The 17659-nt window shown below is 44.1% G+C and overlaps 1 protein-coding gene across 6 annotated transcripts in view; it reads left to right on the top strand.

The window, feature by feature from the left end:
• ARHGAP26 (Rho GTPase activating protein 26) overlaps window positions 1–17659 on the top strand; it is a 2045367-nt gene that overhangs the window by 852951 nt on the left and 1174757 nt on the right. The window lies entirely within an intron of this gene.

Genomic DNA, 17659 nt, shown 5'->3' on the forward strand with positions numbered 1-17659 from the left:
TCTCTAGGGCGACTATGTACCACCCAAACTTTTCTGAATACTTAGATTGTCCGAATATTGTAGGTGTTCATCTAACATTTGAAGGAGCCCCTGTCCTAAACCACTCACAATCTACATATCTGAACTGCTTTACTTTCATGGAAAATTATTACATGCTGACTGAATTTTATGTATGTGTATCGGACTACAATTTTACCTGTTCGCAATCACTGATGTGAATTTAAAAGCATAAATGATGGTAATTGCACACCTAAGCTTTATTAAAATGTGCAAAAATCTGTGTGAACGTAGCCTCTAAACCACACAGTGGTGGTCTGGGATGGGGCCTAGTGACGGGAGACCCTGCACTCCCATAGAAGGCTTGGGTGGGTGTAGCAGTGTAGCGTTTGTCAGTAAAGATACTTACGAAAGTTTAAAGTGGGGTGGGTGTTGTCTAACCACCTGACATATTGCATATTTCTCCTGTGCCAGTTAAAATAACGCGTAAGTACACAATCATTTTATGACATGTGATATCTTACGTATGCTTATGAATTTGCAGTGTATACATGACAGTTGTAAACCCTTTTTTTTGTTATGGTGTCATTAAATCCTAAATATTTTGTGCAGTTCTCTGAACTGGCCTATTCTGCAGTTACATAGCCCGGATAAAAATTATGGATTGTCATCCTGCAAAAAAATGCAAGTATTTGGTACTTGGGTGCATTCCGTTCTACGGTTATCTCGTCTGTGCGATTGTGGGCAGGGGCCAGCCTCATGCGAACCATCCTTGTCCCAGCCCGTTTGCTCCGTCGTTCACCTCTGAATGTGAACATCAGTAACTCTATATGTGTTTTAAACATCTGGGCATTCGTTGTTTTTGCATAAAGTTAGTTAATCCATTTCTGTAATCTCATAGTTAGGAAAAAAGCGATGCCTGGAGTCGGCCCAGCGTGATTACCAGTTATAAGAATGAGTTCAAAGTTTCCAGCTATCACTTTTTGTCTTCCTAATCTGCTTCCAGCTAAAATGTAGAAGGATAAATAAATGTAGTTTGCTGTAAATTCAAATAGTGCATTTGTTATTTAAATACCCTGGGCCAACATTTGAAAAATAGAAAAAGTGCAACTGAGTCATAGCAAATACATGTAATTTTATGCACGCCTGAAAACGACTTATCCTGAAGTTTATTCTACCTTATTTATGTCACTAATGTACATACACTACGGCGTAGAGTAAACCATGAAATTAATAATTAACAAAACATGGCAATTGTTGTGCAACAATTTCTTGCTTCAGTGAGAAAATCACATACAAAAACTGTAATATAAAAGCGTGCTATTATATCAGTAGTCTAAAGTTTTTAATCTCAGTCAATTGAATATTGAAATCTGGGTGATTTATTTTTCTTCAAAAAGTGTAGCCGGCATTGTATTCCTGAGAAAAGAATTCCAATGACAAGACGTCGTCCACTCCAAGAAAAACACGCATTGGCATAGCCAATAGGTCTCGCCTTTGGGACCTTATAAGTGTTTAGCCATGCAACAGTTGATGTTGTTGCACCAAGGATATTGTACTGCATAACTAAATACTTATAAGGTCCCAAAGGTGAGACCACTTGGCTATGCCATTGCTTGTTTCTGAATGAGTGAGGTTTGTGGGGGATCGTATATCTTAAGAGAATGGCTAGCAAGAGCGGGTTATGGCCAGGGTGCCTCATTCAAATGCATCTCCATGTAGTCTGCGGCAAAATGTAGGGCTCGCGGCCCCTCTAGTTAACAGTCTCTGAATAAAAGCTAGTCAAACAGTCTCCGAATAAATAAGGCGTGGCAGAATGTTGTCACTTAACTGAGCCATGAAACGAGGAGCAGTCACCTAGCACAAACGGGAGATCGGATTATATTGATGCCCTTCAATAACCCTTTAAACTGCGACGTTTTAGGGCTTGGGCAACGTGGGCCCTGCCCCTTGACATGGCCGTTCAGGGCCCCCTGGCAGAGCCAACACTGTTGCAGAGTTTCGCCCTGAGGACTTTAAATGATCCGTAAACAGATTGTTTAGATACCGTTTCGTTGAATGTATTTTAATGTGGGTGAGTGTATTAATGAGAATTTGCAGAGAAATGTGTTTGTTTCACACAACATCCAATTAGAAGCAACACGGGACTACACAGATGAGAAATGGGGGGGTCATAGAGGTTGTGTGCTGTAATATTAGTGAGATGCTGCTGTTAAAAGTTTAGTAACACACAAACAGCTTAAACTAACTCATAAATCAAAGCTGTTCGGAACAGGGGTCCCGATGAAGTTGCCTTGGGGAGTGTTGGCTAGGGTCGACGTCAGTAATGGGTAAGAAGGGCTTGATGCATTGTATAACAACTAATTTAGATGGAATGGAGTTCTGTGAGATGATGTGTAGGAAAATTGGCCCTTGTAAAGGCAGAATTGGGTGAAGAGAGTTGCCTGGCTCCTCTGCTTTGGGAGAGATTGTGGAAAGTCTTGTGGGCTGGGCTCTTTATTAAGCCGGTATTACTCGACGTACCAGCCAAATGGCTAAGTAAGTTAAACGCTCTATGATATCGGCTGTTGAGCAAGAAGGCCGCAGGTTTGACGTTTGTTTCTCACCTTCCCCTTTTTGGCCCACTGCTCACCAAACAAATAAGGCATATGTGTTGTTGTGTAATATAAATGGCGCTCCAATACCTTTTGGGTGAGTTACCGTGAAATAGAACTGTTACTGAGCTAAAGTTTACAGAAGGCTAATGAAATCAAATGAGCTACAGAATCGTTTAACTACTAAATCGACCTTGTAACTCAATGTTCCAGGCAGCCACTGTTACGAATACAAGCTTTAGTAACTAGGGCGGGGGGCTAGCTGGAAAAACAAAAGCAACAGTTGGGCTGTGGGATGAAAACAAGAACGAATTGATAGACCGCTACTGGTTAGAACCAGTATAGGCAAGCTGGAATTAGAGCCCATGTGAGTAAGGAGTAGGATGGAGGATAAGTCAGCAAAAGCTGCCTTGAAGAGGCTTCAGCCAGGAAGCACAAAGAGTTAAGCGTTTACTGCTAAAAATGTATTTCTTCACCAATGCAGTTTGTTGGCATGCAGCAGATTCGGCGGATAGTTGCTGCTGGTATGCTTAAGTGAGCACAGGATCGAGGCACTCTGTCTCCTATTACTGAAACAGAGAGGGGGTGGGTGAGAATACCCTGGGTTGTTCTTCCTCTCCACTCGGAACTTAGTTAATGCTGGCATGGGTGATATTCGGTGCCTTGAATATCCAAGCCGGCGGTCCTAAGGGCAATGTAATGATGAGTCCCGTTGTGTATACAACAGGAGAAGGCAATATGAGGCACCAGGGTACATGGAAATGTTGCGTTGGTGTCATGGACCATCCATGAAAAAAGTTTCTTTATATCAATACAAGACTTCTCCCACTGCACCTGCGCTTTTCGGGTCGGCCGGCCTGAGCTGCCGACTTGGGAGCTGGGGAATCAGGTTCGATCCCCGGCGTTGGCTCAACACTCCGTGATCCTGGACAGATTGCTTACATAGGCACAGGGATTATGTGTTGGAGCAGCCGACAGCACACAAAGTGTTTCCCTTGCGGGAGCGAGCCAGGAGCACCATGTGTTTGTAAGTTTATTACAAACATATGGTGTCAAGCTCACTCGCCAAACGTGCACGTTTTGCCATTGAAGGCAATGGAACGTGTGCACTGTGCACGTTTTTGGCTGAAAAGCCGAAGCAATTGCCAAAGGTCTTTAGGGGAGACCTAATTAAATGACTCGTTTCGCTTGAGACGGTACTGCAGCAGCCTCCATGCGGGACTACAAAGAAACTTTGCCCACAAAAAAACTACTGAATATCTAGGTTATCCCCCCATGCCGAAGGATACCTGGCATTGCCACCCATCCTGTTACGACTCTGCCCAGGGCCGATATCTAAACAAGTAGACTTATTAACTTACCATCACACATAAAGTTGTGTACTGCGTGCATCCATTGGGATATCGCGTATAGAGTCGTGTGAGGGTTTTGCAAACCATCCAACCTACTAGCCTTCAGAACTCAACCTTACTACAAAACCACAGCAATGTAAAACAGGAGTATTCACTGTTAGCCGTCAGATGAGGCAATAGCTTCCAATAGAATAAATGTGATGGATGAAAACCAGATATGAATCCGGCCTCGAGCGCCAACGTTGGACACTCCTGAAAACATGCAGTAGTCACTCGGTTGGCGTCGGCGCTGTGGAAACGTAGGTTAGCGTGCCTCCATGAAACATGCATTGGATGAGGCAGAGTGGCGCCAGGGCAGCAGGTAGTCCCGAGCCGCTTACTTCGCATGTTATCGAAGCCAGCGTCAGCCTGTTGCCTCGAGGAACTGTAGCGGGAAGAAGCCATATTGTGATGCGAGTCAGAAGCGATGTTAACAGCCGGTTCCTCCCAGCGCCAGTTCTTTGGCCCATTAGTTGTTGCTACAGTGGCTTTGAATGTTATTGCCTGGGGCACGTGACATTTCCTCTTCCATTGCTTATTCCAGACTTCCGATGTTCTCAGGCCAGGGGGGCGGGCAGATGCCCAGCGGTGGCCTGACCCTGCCACCCCGCGCTGGAGAAGGAGGCCTCGATGAAAGAAATGTTAATTTTAACATTTTTGTATTTCAAGCGCTGCATTTTCTTTGAATAAATCAGAAACCTAGGCACGGTTATGGGACAGAGTATTCATAAATATTAATTTCACGCTCCTTCTATTGGCATATGTGGTGGCAACAAAAGTGTGCCTTCCTCTAAAGGAAGTGTATTGGTAGGCCCCGACTTCGTCTGCCCCGCAGCATATCCGTCTACGTAACTGGCTGTGTGGTTGCCATTCTGCATATTTATACATATCTGTGCATCTTTCTATATTACCATTAGTTGTTTTTGTTTTTTCTGCTTTTTCATATTGGCACATTCTTGAGAATTATTTGGTTGTCGATTACCTGGACCATATATTTATTGTATTAGCTAAGATATTAAAGTATGAGTCGCGCCAACCAACTACTCTGTGGAGCAGCTACATGGAATTTTGGGTAAATTGTATGTGAAAATCTACAGAATACAGGGTATTGCAACGATAGGGTTTCTTGGTGCTAACACGGGGGAATGGGTACACCATAAGAGGTGATCTTTCCACAGTAAATAAACTACTAGACTAGTCCGGGTTGTTGAAAGACGGGTGGGAGACTCACTTGCTCTTATAACATAGTTCAGGAACTCCTAAGTGGGGCACTATGCACAGATCAGGCTCTCCCTTCCGTTTGGCTCAATCCTAAACTGGGGATGGAAGGACGTATGGGCAGATGTACTAAGAAGGTTAACAAATGGCGCACCCACGTTTTGAAACCGGTTTCTGATTTTGTGGTGAGGCCTTTGTACTAAAAGGGCACATTGCAAAATCTCCCGCCGCAGGTAGTCGCAGTGTGCACTGCCTAATGAATATTAGTCAGATTGCTATTTGCAACACAGTGTAATTGACTGCAAACACTGGGATGAGGGCCTGTGTTTGCGTTCTCAAATAGGAAACTTAACATTTTTGTATAAACTACCCATGTTCCTTAAAGGAATTGTGGTTTCAAACTATTGATACATGCCTTCCCGAATCACAGTTAAGAGGGGATCCTTTTGAGAAATGGGTTCTGTCCTATTCAAAGCCCCTGTTTTTTTAAAATTTTAGATTTCTTGGTTTATGGACTTCTACCCTGAGTGAGTCTCACTACCCGAGTTTTACTCTGAGGCTCTCTTATGATGGATTAGGAGTGCTAACCACCAGTGTCTGTCTTTTAAAATAATGTCTTTTGCTGCATAGCTGTGGTAAGAGACTTTTGGCTGGTTTAGGGTGACCAGATTCTCAAAACAAGCATTGGCCAACAGGTCTCGCCTGTGGGACTTTATAAGTGTTTACGCAGGGAAACATCATTTACAACAAAGTCTTTTCCACGCATGACGTTTTCAACGATCCACTTACCCCGCAAACGTCTCTTCAACGAGGGAGCCTTCAACGACCGTCTTTACCACGCAAGTGGTATTCCTTTTGGTCGTCCAGCATGTAAGTTCTGCGTGGCCTTGGGGGGTTGGGGGGGTTGGGGGGGGTCTCTCCCCCATAAAAAAAAAGAAACGAGCAGGCTACATACAATAAAAAAACGCACTAAAGTGTCAATAAAAAAAAAAGAAAAGAGCCGCACCAAAGACGTGGCGAGTACGTCAAAATTGAAGTCCTTTTTTAGTTTTGGTAGACGTGTTTTAACGCATATTTCGATGGAGGATGGAAGTAAGAGCTGGTGAACGTAACGTTTTTGAAATGCGAGTTTAGAACTTGCGTTCTAAAAAGCTGCGTGGTACAGCCACTTGCGAAGTAAAATTCGCGTGGTAATGCCATGCGGAGTATTTGTATTCGTGGTAAAGTCATATATTCGTTTACGCATGTCTATTGGCTTTGCTAATGTTTGAGCCATAAGTGAAACTGCAGTCTGTGAAAGGACTAGAAATTAGGGATGAAGGGCTAAGGCAAGACACAGAGTTAAGGAAGAGCACCGAATGGACAACAGAGTAAAGAAGGTAAAAATTTGGGAAGGGCTCAGGCAAAACAACAAGCCTTCCAGCAAACCTTGAAAAAGTTGTTTACCTTATGTGTTCCATCCTGTGGCAGCTGCCCCAGGCCAACATCGAGGAGAGGAGGTACCCTTACGGCTAGAGCGGTCTACCTCGAAGCTGAGGAACCGGGTTGAAAGTCTCGGCAACAACGCTGAACATCCTGTGATTCTGGGCAAATTACTTAGTCCTCTTGCCTCACTAAAATGAAAGTGTCCTTCTGTAACGAAACAGGTGCTATGTAAGGCGCTCTGATACCCGATGTTTTGGGTCTAGTTCGTGCTATATAAAACTCTCCAATAAAAAAAAACATAAATAAAACAAGAAGCGGATACCTCTTCTAGGAACAGAAACTTATTTTTTGCATCATAGAAATGAAACGTCCTCAACAGAAATGTCCGCTGCATGTTTTTCCAACACAACATTTAAAAGCCCTCTTAAAGAGGTAGGTATTAGCACTACAAAGAGCATTCTATCGATCTTAACTCAGCAGAGCGCTATGAAGAGATGCTATATAGTATAGCTAAAACTAGGCTGTCCAAAGTCAAGAGAGTGCAGACCGAGGTGGATTCTAAAGAAATGGAGGATGTATTGATCTTAAGTCAGAAAAAGAAGAGGTGTCTTAGAGCAGCAATAAGCTAATCATCCAGGAATAAATAAATATATATATATATATATATATATATATATATATCTCTCCTACTGGCGGTCGCCAGTAGGTAGTTATAGTTAGGACCTAGCTACCATAGGAAATCCGCAACATTCTATTGGGAATATGTTTGGCACTGGTTGAGAAATTTGCGCGCAATTTTCAAAAATTTTGGCCAGCTCCGCCCGCTCCTTCCCTGAAAGTTTCAGGTGGATTCCTGAAGTGGGGGCTGAGAAAAAAGGGGGGTCCCAAAACGTGTTTTCACCATGTTAATTTCCATAGGACGGTCTGACAAGTCTACAGCCCGAACCGCTGAACGGAATTACACCAAACTTGGTAAAAAAGTAGGGACTGGTACGCAGATGTGCCTTTACTATGTTTGGTGAAAATTGCTCAAGTGGTTTTTATGAAAATTAACTTCAAAAACACATATATCTATAGGCGCGCTCCGAGCGCTCACTGGTACGCGTCCCGGGGAGCGCACTCTGCGCGCTAAGGGAGTGCGCGAGCGGAAAGCTTGATTGGCTGTTGGATGTCTGTCAACATTCTAAACAGTCCGGAGAGTCCGCCATCTTGTTTCTCGGTAAAATCGAGACACCTGAGGTGAAAAAAAAAAGTGGGAAATGATTAAAAGGGGGCAGGGTAGACACTCCCTGACCCCCTAGGTTTTTTGAGTGGGGTCTAGAAGGACCCTCAAGGGCAAAAAAACAATTTATTTTTTTTGTGGAAATTTTCGCGGGGTAAGAGCTGGGTACGTTCCCAGGTGCGCTCTCAGGTACGCGCACCCTGAGCGCACCACAGGGTAAAACAGAGAAAGAAAATAGATAATAAAGCTCTTCTTTGAGAATTGGAGGTACTTCTAAAAAGAACTGTTTTTTTTCTTCTTTTTATGTTTTTTTATAAACAAAAACAGGGAATGCAAAACTGCTCAACAGGAGCAAAAAAAGAGGAAAAATTAGGGCTGGGGAAGGCAGCGGTGTTCTTGCCTCTTGCGTGCAATGAGCTTGATGCACTGCTCACCATAGCAAAGCATTTCATCGCATTGTTTGCACTTTATAGTAATGTCACTAAAAACAGGTTGAATGTTCGGAATCATCTCCAATTCCGCTGCACGTCCTCTCCCTGATGTTGTGGGTCCTCCTGTAGATGTAGAGGCAACATCCCTTGGGGGATTACATGCCAGGTCTCGGACACTCTCTAGGGCATAGTTCTGTGGGTGCCTGCGTTGGACGTGGCTAATCATTGTTGAGTTGCCAAAACTGTACTTCCTGCTAGGGTCTCCTCGGGAAAGCACAGTTTAGCAGATTTTGCATTCAACTTTGGGAGCATTCACCTTTTTTAATCCTTCAGGTATTGAAAAAAATTTCCAAATAAAATGCTCCTCGACCTTGGGCTGAGGAGGCTCCTCATCAATGAATCCATCTGACTCCTTGCTGCTGCTGGGTGCTCTGGCAGCCATTCTTTACACAAAATGGTAGGACAGACAAAAACAGGCCTTGCTGTCTCCAAAGTGAAAGAAGTGAAGGAAATGGATGGGGTTTTCATTAGTTGTAAAAAAAACTGTTAACAACCAATGAAAAGAGTTATGTTAAGGTCACATGACGACGCGCTTACGCTGCGTGCACCGGAGCGCTTCCGGGGGCGCTTACGTGGCACGAACGTAGGCGCTTACGCGGCACGTACGTAGGCGCTTCCGGGGGTGCTAACGCGGGCGCTGACGCGGCACGTCTAAATGACGTTTTGCTAACATTACGGAAATACGTTTAAAGTTATAATACAGGTATTTACAATCAAAAATACTACTTTTATAAGTATGCTACTGAATTATTTAGTTAAATACATACTTATTTTTTTCCGCATGAAGACATGGTCCTCACGCTGCGCTCTCCAGTGAGCTTACCGGTGCGCGCACCCGGAGCGCCCCAAGACAATATGATAAAAAAAATGAAAAATACATTGAAAAAATTATTCTTGTGAAAAAAAAGTTATAAAAAACAGGTAATAAAAAAAATCAGTTTAAAAATCGTAGGTTACAAACTCGATATACAAAGGAATTCGCTTTTAAAAAACCTTTGAAATTCACTGAAAAAACCATAGGTTTAACACTCGTTATAGTTAGGAATTAGCATTTAAAAAACCTTTGAAATTCACTGAAAAAACCATAGGTTTAACACCAGTTATAGTTAGCTGGACATTTTACTCATACAAAACCATTGAAATTCCCACGTTATAGTTAGTTGGACTCACTATAACCTGCGCACCCGCAATCCACTGCTGATGATGTCACATATTTCAATGGTTTTGTATGAGTAAAATGTCCAGCGAACTAGAACTGGTGTTAAACCTATGGTTTTTTCAGTGAATTTCAAAGGTTTTTTAAATGCTAATTCCTTACTATAACGAGTGTTAAACCTATGGTTTTGTCAGTGAAAATATATATATATATTCGAGTGAACAAGCGGCGTTCGCGCTGCGAAACGCGTCTCAGACACTTGGGCAAATAAAAAATTAACGGGCACGAAACCTGGGTCCGTGTCCTGTTTGACTGCATCGCGTGAATTAAGACATGGCGGCTGCACAGGATTTGCAACATATATATATATATCTGCAATACCTCAAAGCAGCTACGCTTTCCATCAGCGAAGTACGAGGCAAGGACCACCTTTTCTTCAGCATACTTTATTTAGCCAACAGACAGATTTCCATGACGCGTTTCGGCCGTCCCAGCGGCCTTGGTCACATGGCGTTGCAGAGTGCTTAACCCCTTTTAAAGTGAAAAGTGCAGTCACATGTCATTTTGATGGACATAGAGGAAATACTACCTGTACAAATACATATATTTTCATAATAGTAATGTCATTACTAGCTGTATGAATACATAAAAAAACTTTGTATTATTTTTCAGACATTATAAATAACCATGTCTCTAATGTATTTTGGAAAAAGATTAGCGTAATGCATATATATATATATACTAGGATTTTTGTGAGGCAAATCGGTGCAAAATAAAGTGCTATGATGATACTGCAAAATTTCAATTTTTGTGCAGGAAATTTTACAAATCTATGCCGCAATATCCTGGGGAGTCTGTCCAAATAGGTAATTTGTGTTCTCAGTCCTGTGATAGCAAATGCATTGTGGGTGTTGCAGGCTTGTTTTGCTTCAGTTGAACTAGTTAGACTAACACTTCCGAAATGAAAGATATTTAGCTGTAAACTTTGACCTGAGTCTAGAGACACAGTGTCCGTAATGAAATGTGAGGCGGCAACTACTATACAACTGCTTAAGCAATTGCCTGCGTGACAAGACTCCATAAACACTTTGGACCATGACGGATAACAAATGGAATTACAGTTTGTGATAACCTGTGTAAATTATGGCATAACAAACTGACTGAGACTGCTTTCAAATCAGACAACTGCAAAACGACACAACGGGAGTAACTCCGTAAGCAGGCAAAGTCAAGGGAGTAACTCCATAAGCAGGCAAAGTCAATGTTGAAAGCATCCTGCGTAAGAGGACACTACCCATCTCCAAACCGCTTCGACGTCTAGTCAGATAGAAAGCAACAAGCAGTCCGTCTTTGTCACTGAAGGAAGATTTTGAAAGGAGTGCACAGTGGAGCTAAAGAAAAGTACAGACACAAGTGCCTCACAGGCTGACGCAGCTATACAAACGATTTTGAAAGTTTTTTGATGCACTTTTTTTGGAACTGGGTCGCTAATTAACCCTTGTGTGAACACCAGTCTAAAAACGTGATAAAAGCACAGCAGTATGGGCGACACAGCATTAATGGTATTCGGGGTACTACCACTCACCCACGGCAGGGCCCCTTGTTACCTCAGAAGCTGATCGGTGATAAGGGCAGCCTTGACTCCAGCAGCGCGGCACGCTGTAGGAGCGGGTGGGGGCCGCAGGACTTCAGGACCCAGCGTTACTCTCACCATCACTCAGTTCAGAGTCAGAATCTGACTGTGTACTCCGGAGAAGGAGGGCGCCCACCCTGGGGAGGTGGAGCATGCAGCAGCTAAGCGCTAGTCTTAAAGTTATAAACAGAGCGCGGTGTCCCTGAAACGGGCGCCGTGCTTTGAATTAAAGTTAAAATAAAAAATCACCCAGCGTTACTTAGCTACTAACAGCCACTATTAAAGTGAAAGCGCGCATTGCGTGCTTTTAATACAAATAACGCCCGCCATTGGCCTGCGAGTGCTGTGGGGGGGGGGGGGGGGGGGGGGGGGGTGGAATTGCAAAAAAACTAAATAGTGCTCGCCCTGTGTAACAAGCGAAGAAAAAGATCCAAAAAACACGCCGCAATAAACTTATGGCAGCCATTATCAGTATTAAACATAACGCAATGTTAAACGCCCAATGGGGCGAAAAGGAGACAGGGCGGTAACACGGAGGCACCAAAAAGCCTCACTTACAATGGAAATCCAGCGTTTACCATAAAGAATAACACAAGCCAAAAGAAACAAGAGGCGAAGCCTACACTCCACTCCTAAAATATTATTGATTACAAGAAGACTCGCCGAGCGACAGCGCATGCTCGCTGCAACGCTTGGCGAGACCTAAAAAACCGGGACAGGCCATAGACTTAGAAGTAGGACTACAGTTTGAAGCAACCAACGACATAAAAGTAGGACTATTCGACAGCTGTCATAGACATAGAAAAAGGACAACAATGACAGCCTCCTCCACAAACACATATGAAGAATTACAGGGGGAAAATCTGAGTTTTTTTTACTGACTGCCTCAACATTTGCTATAGTTGATGACCACTCTTGCCTTGAAACTCCAAATATGTATTCTTATTAAATAAAGGAATACAACATGTAGTAGTTCTCAAAATCAGGTACTGCGGTTAGTAGAATACTCCTCCCCATAGAGCACCCCCTTTCTACATTCAGCACAGTTGACTGAATAAAAGTAATTTTTGCTTCAATAACAATGTTTCACATTTCCAAGATTTTATTAATTGAAGAATTATATACAAAGGGTAAAATCATATAGTAGGAATATACGAACTGCTAACGGCCAACTGCTTACAGCTCAACGCCCTCAAAACCGAGGTGATGGTACTGGGTAAACAGCCAGATCTGTGGGGTGCAAATTGGTGGCCTGGGGAGTTGGGATCCCCCCCAAAACCGGTGTTGGAATTAAAGAACCTTGGCGTTTGGCTGGACTCCAAACTTACCTTCTCATGTCACACCAAGAAGGTGGCATCTATGTGCTTCGGCATATTACGTGGGTTGAGGCCTATCCTCAAATTTTTCAATGCCCCCACTCGCCAGATGGTGGTTCAAGCGAGTGTACTATCTAGACTCGACTACGCAAGTGCACTGCTTCTGGGTGCTAACCAGGCAGAACTCCTGCGATTTCAACGGGTCCAGAATGCGGCAGCTAGGGCCCTGGTAGGCCTCCCACGGTTCTGTTCAGCCCGCAGCACAATTGCTAAATTACATTGGTTGCCAGTCATCAGACGCATCTAATTTAAAGCATTATGCTTTGCTTTTAAAATTTTGAAATCTGATAATCCTGCCATCCTTCAGCACCTTCTGACTCTTTACACTCCTTCGCGTAGCCTGCGCTCTGCTGGCCAAAGTCTGGCATCTGTTCCCCGATTTCGTAAATGCAGATTGGGTGGTCGATCGTTTATGGTGCTAGCCGCCAAACTGTGGAATGCACTTCCAGTCCACATTCGCTCTCTAGAAAACCTTTTTGCTTTTAGGAAAGCTATGAAAACTTATCTTTTCCCACTGCCCTATTAGCTTCCTACTTTGCTTGCTTGTTATGTTCTTTTTCTGATATAGCGCCAGGACGCCCCTTCGCTGGGGCAGCTGTGCGCTCAAAAATACATTTAACATAACATAACATACTGAAAGACAGCAAAAAAGTGATAGCTGGAATTATTGAATTAATTTAATTCACTGACAATTACTCAGAGCCCCATTCCAGTTCATCCTTATCTTGCATACCATGCCACCTCAGTTTGAACCCAACCATATGCAAATCAATGTGTCACTGGAACCAATCTATACCTGGTTTTTGAGGCCTAACTAGAGCAAAACCAATTCTGGGTAGCTAGTGCTCTAGTTTAGGGAGGACATAGCCTGGCAGTCCGGCTGGACTGTTCCCATTGAAGCAGGGTCAAGACTCCCATCCATCACTTTTTGTTTACTTTAAGGAAACAAATTGACCATGATATCTCTTTTCATATTAAAGAGAGATTCTTGCATATGAAGGAACGCTGGAAGGGGCGGCTGTCACAAATGCAAATAGACATCCCAAGTCTCCCTGTGCTTGAAAACTACTTCCTGATCATTATATAGGCACCAGATCTCCCAAAAATGGCTCCAGATTCCCTACGTGTCTGTGGCGTTAACATAGTTTTCTGCTGGTCTTCTACCTTGTAGTGATGTGTATTGGAGTGTAATGAGATTTCATAAATGTCCAGACCAGCAAACTCACAGTGCACGCATACAAACACCTATCAGTAGAGTGATAATGTACAAATATGAATATTATTCAAAGGATGTAGAAACCTTGAGTGACGGAACGCTGAACGTGTTTAAACTTGTGAGTCAGTGGGAGATGTGGCTTCTGAGGGTAAAGAGATGGGGGTTTTGGGTTAAGCATATTCAAGAATTAGAAGGAGAGTTTATAAAGTATGTTTGAAAACCAGTTGTGTGGTGGAAAAATGCATGCCTCAACAACGCATGCCTTAGCGACACGGCCTAAACCCCGACCTCCATCTTTACCACGCAGGCCTTTAGCACGCATGCCTTTACCACGCAATTTCGCAGTAAAGATATGTTTGGTAAATGGGCATGTGTGGTAAAGATCAAACTCCTGCCCTAAAAACACCCTAATCTTAAAATCCCTACTTCTCCCTACCCCAGCCCAACTGCCCCCTCAACCTGAAATTGCCCCTGTACTGCCACCTACCCTGAGCCCTACAACCTAGCTCCCTTAAACCTACTCCGACCGGCCCCCTATCTGAACCCTAAAACAAGCCCCCACCCTATAAAACATAACCCCACCTTCCCTCGCCCGAGCAAACTACCTCCTTAGGCTTAAAACTGCCCCTTTCCTGTCTCCTGCCCTGAGCCCTGAAAATCCAACCCCCCCCCCCCCAGCCCTGAAAACGACCCGACCCCCCCAAAACTACTCCAACCCAATTATTTACCCCCACTTCTTTCCCCTTCCTTGAGCCCTAAAACTCCGACCCCGTCGCCCCTGTAAAAACCCTGACTACCCCACAACCCCAACAAACTACCCCTCACCTCCCTACAAAACCCGAATTACCTCTCTGCCTCGTCCTGATCCTTACTCTTTCTACTTCCTGCTCATCTGCCCGGGCGACAGCAGCAACTAGACCGCACATATGTCTTACCCACGCATTTGCACGGTTAAGGTATATACGTGGTTTAGACTTGCGTGGTACCGCCTGCGTGGTTCAGCCTAGCATAGTTCATGCTGTGTGGTTAAGGCTGTTTCACATGAAAACCAGATGAGAAAAAATTACTCTGAGGCTGAGCTGCATGGTATATTTTCCGCTCTCTGTGTCAAAGCACGATGAAGGTGCAAAACCTTCAGGCCGTAACAATTTTCTAAGGAACGTTTTGGATGAGGGGCCAATCGCCCACTACCAACAGTTTTTTTTGCTCCATTGGGACCTCCATAAATTCATCCTCTGCCACCTCTACAACAGTAAAATGTACCTCCTTCCCTCAGTCACTCACAAATCCAGGCCCTCTGTCACACTAACCTCCTGCTCATCAGTTACTCGCATGCACCTTTGACTGGTGCCCATGAAATATTAAAGCAATGGGCGGTATTTTTTGGGGACCGGTGGAAAAAAAGAGAAAAGCTCTGATGCCGAGGTCGGGTCACGACTTGCTGGTGCTGTTAGGGCTGGGGAAGGGCCATGCAGGATGGTTCCACTCCAGGCCCTTTCACTTCTGGAAGCTACTTGATTCTGATGTATTTTGCACACTCCGTAAAAGGGCAGAGCAGGGTTCACAGGTGGCTGGCTGGATGTTGCTGGTGGTGACCTCTGACTCCTGTGAGCAGAGCAGGTTCTTGCTGATCACTGGTGGTTCAAAGGCACTCTTGTTCAAGGGCACTCTTGTCTTGATGGCTGGTGCAAGGACGTTGTTACTGCTGCGTCATAAAAAGAAATGGAAATGCAGAGAGAAAATGTCTCTCTTTGAGGATTTCCCTTCCGCTCCAACAATCACCTATGCAACCTCACGCTGTAACTTCCAGCAGTGAAAAGAAAGTATGCGCGCATCTGTTTTACACCGGTGCATACACTAAACCAAGACGCAACCGAAAAACCGGGACATTTCTTCAATTTGGAGAAAAGTGTCGGGACACCAGAACACTTATCCAAAAATCGGGACCATCCGGGGAAATCCGGGATGGCTGCTCACCCTAGGCTGGTTGCATGTGAATAGGAGCATACATGTGTGGGGTGGGTGTGTGACACTATCGTCTAGTTCAGCCTGGTTTCTGCGCTAGTGCAGCGTTTGGCAGAAGGAACAATTCAGGCATTGATGCCGACTTGTGCAGATCTTATAATATGAGTGCGATCTAATAGTGTGAGCATGTACATCTGTAGTGCTGTACTGTTTTATACACTATAGGTGAACTCTGCCCCAAAGTACAGTTTCCTCGTAGTTAGACGTAGAGAGACATACTGTGATAAATCAGGATACTGAATGCAGAGCCAATAATGATTTCCACATATCTGCAATCCTTATGGCACTTAGTTATCATTTTTCTCTGACCCAACTTCTAATTAGATATGGGCCTTTGAATCACCTTGCTGGTCCAAGTTAATCATTCCACTGGCCAGCTGAAGGATACAAAAACACCCCCATTATAGGGCAATAAACTGCTAATTAGGGTTGCTCTTGGGAATGGAGACAGTGGGGATGGAATCTGCTTGTGTTGATTAGTTTCTACAGACCACCTGGCCTGGGAAGCCTCACTTCCACAGAAACAAAGGAGGGCATCCAGACCTCTGGAGCCAGTCACAGAAAGAACCAAGCTGATCTTTCCAGTTTTGGAAGGAAGTGAGCAGGAGCTGTGGCAGTTGGGGGCTGGAAGAAAGAAGACCCCTGACATGTGCAGAGATCGACTCCAGGACTTTTGGATTCATCTACCATCCAGTCATTAGGATTTGTCTCTCCAATAATAAAAAAAAAGGATTTTTCCTTTCTCGAAGTAAAAAACATGGCAGGTTTGTTGGTTGTCTGCAATACTAGCTTGCTCCGCCCTTGAGTAATCCTTGGACTTGTCTGCCTCGCTATCCTGAGAGATTCAGGTGCTACAACACAGTACTTGGTTTCCAGTAGATGGATGGTTGTGAATGTATTATTTTTGAAGGACCCACATAATTTGCAACTAATAAACCTCTTCCTTACCACAATCCCCCTTTTGTGTCCCTTCCTGGTTGAGATTGTGTGTGGGTCAGTCAGAAAGCCTTTTCTGACTCATAAAGTGGGTTTAATTAATAAAGCAGGGGGCTGTTATGCAAAGTGGCTTTGTACATCTATCCCCAGGTCACCCTACAAACGAAGGGGATGACCTAGAAAACACTTTAATTTCTTTCTGAGGAAATCCATGATAACAGTTCTTTGTAAGCTCAACGTAGTACCCACAATTGCAGTTGTCTGCTTAAGGAAAACCAGTGCAAGGAGCCAGGGTCAGTGACCCAAGATCAGGACGCCAGTAACCCATTTGGTGCTTGTGGTCTAGATACTTTGGGAGGTCTTTAGAAGATACTTGGGTATACCGAGATGGATGTATGACATTATAACGCATGCTTTTACAATGCATGCTGTTACAACGCAGGTTTTACTACGCATACCTTTACAACGCATTACACTTTGGAGTGCTGGATAGTGAATCGTTTAATTTACTATTCCAACTCCAGTCCCCGTGGACAATAGGGAAGGTGTTGGATAGTAAATTAAACGTATTCCCTATCCTAGAGCGCACCCCAGTGTAATGCGTTGTAAAGGTATGCGTAGTAAAACCAGCTTTGTAATAGCTTTGCGTCGTAAAAGTTTCGTTGTAAAGGATGTTTCCCTATCGAGATACAGACGGCCTCTTGAATCCAGTCTCGGTCATGCAGTGGCCACTACACTACTGTAGTTTTAGGTAGAAACGTAGCGTTAGAATTTGTAGGTGATTAAAGCAGGCGGCAGTAATTGAGTTAATTACTAACAGGAATGTGATAGGATTGTGTGTGATTGACAATGTGCACTGAGAGTCTTAGCAACTGGCGGAGCAACGTAGGAAGCAGAGTAGGCAGAACACACGTCCTCTTTCTCCCAGAGTTAACATTTCAGTGACATTGATTTTCAACTAGTGGGAGCGGGCTGTCGA

The sequence above is a fragment of the Lissotriton vulgaris genome, chromosome 7 (genome assembly GCF_964263255.1).
Source record: "Lissotriton vulgaris chromosome 7, aLisVul1.2, whole genome shotgun sequence".
Lineage (NCBI taxonomy): Eukaryota > Metazoa > Chordata > Amphibia > Caudata > Salamandridae > Lissotriton > Lissotriton vulgaris.